This window comes from Arachis hypogaea, chromosome 17 (genome assembly GCF_003086295.3).
Source record: "Arachis hypogaea cultivar Tifrunner chromosome 17, arahy.Tifrunner.gnm2.J5K5, whole genome shotgun sequence".
Lineage (NCBI taxonomy): Eukaryota > Viridiplantae > Streptophyta > Magnoliopsida > Fabales > Fabaceae > Arachis > Arachis hypogaea.
The window spans coordinates 81215469-81217472 of NC_092052.1; positions in this window are offsets into that span (position 1 = coordinate 81215469).

Here is a 2004-nt window from a genome sequence, read left to right on the forward strand (position 1 = left end):
ATATTGTTTGCATGTGTTTATTGTATATGTGGTTTGCCTATGTGATTATTATTGTTTAACTACTATATGTTATACTTTCTGTAATTGAATCTGTTGTGTTTGTTGTTACTGTTTTATTATGAGACCTTGTATATATGGAGGCTGAGATGATATGAGAAGGACTTGAGGTTTATTGGAGAGAGAAAGGTCGAATAAAAACAAAGGTGCATGAGTGCAGTTAGTTGGTATAGCAGACCTTACTATTTTTCTGGTTTAGTATATTTCTAGGCTTGGATTTCTGTTTGTTAGAGTGTTAGGATTGCCTAGAGGATTCGTTTAGTCTTTACATCGTCTCTGCTTTGGAATTGTTACCCCTGCTGAGATCCCCGAAAGCAATGATGTTCTCACCTGTTTCAAGAATTTTCATCTTACAGGTATTAGACGTGATGCACCTTATTGAGCGTGCAGAATTTGCTTTCAGGAAATGAAGATTGTCTTTTGGGAATTTTACTTTTGCTTAGATATTTTATATATTCTCCACTGCTGTATTTTATAACTTGTATATCCTTCTTAGAGGTTGATTTTGGAGAAACAGGATGTATGTTTATATCATACTCTTGGGTTGTATTATATTAACTAGTCGGCCTTATCTTCGTAGGTCAAGGCTAGTGTTGTTCTGTATAATTTTTGGAATTATATATATACTTCGGTCACTTTTGCTTATGTATATCGTCAGCTTCTGAGTTTGATGAAATTTTTTCTTATGTCTTTTCTTCACGGGCTCCTAGTATATCGTATTCCTCCTTTGATATATGTATGTATTTTGTTTTTAGAAGTCGTGATACCTCACCACCGTTGATTTACGACTTAGGCGTAAAGCTCTATGTGGTAGGGTGTTACAATCTCTACCACTTTGAATTCAGGATTTGGGTATTGTGTGATGGGTTGACTGTACCCGTCATTGAGAACCTCTTGAATTGGTGGTTCAAAGAACTCACTCTCTATGCCATTCTCTGCTTTATTGGGGTGTAATTTCCCATAATTGTTTTCCTCCCTTAAAACCTCTGATAAACCCCATTTTTAGGGTTTATCTTGTGATGAATTTAGAGCATTTTGATAACCTTTCCTCACATTTATTCAATGAATTAGCATAGTTTTGTGATTCTCCCCTAATTTGTGCTTGACTACCAAAACATGCTTTTAGACCCTTGATTTGATGATTTTAGTCTTCCTTTGATTCCACTGGATGCCTTGATGTGTTTGTTAGTGATTTCAGATTGAAAAGGGCCAGGAATGGTTCAAAGGAGTGATGAGAAAGCATGCAAAGTGGAGAAATCATGAAAAGCCAAAGATTTGGGATGCGCCCATGGACACGCGCGTGCACTAGACGCCTACGCGTGGATCGAGCAATACTCCAGGGATGCTTACGCGTGCTGTACGCATACTCGTCGATGCCGTACGTGACTTCTTTAATGAAAACGTGCCTAGCGATTTTTGAGGAGCTTCTGGCCCAAATTGGAGTTGAATCTTGGCGGGAAAAGATTAAAAGAGCCAAGGATTGAAGGGGACATCATCACTTCACATCTGGGATCATTCATTACACTTTAGTTTCAGTTTTAGTTTCCTAGAGAGAGAAGCTCTCTCTCCTCTCTAGAATTAGGATTAGGTTTAGGTTAGAATTTGTAGATATAGGTTTTAATCTTTACTTTCATCTACTTTTCCTTTTCAATTCCTTGTTTTTACATCTTGTTCTTCTACTCTTTTGTTGAAGTTTTCTCTATTTTTGTTCCTACACTTTGTTGTGGATCTACTTTTGTTCTTTTATTTTCTTTTAATGCAAGTTGAGGTAATTCATGTTAATTGTGATTTCCTTGATTGTTGTTGTTAATTCTTTGCATTTAATTGTTGTTAGAATTCATTTTTGTTGTGATTTTACTATGCTTTCTTTTTGTACCTTCCAAGTATTTGATAGAATGCTTGGTTGGATTTTAGAGTAGAATTTTATGCTCTTGGCTTGGGATAGTA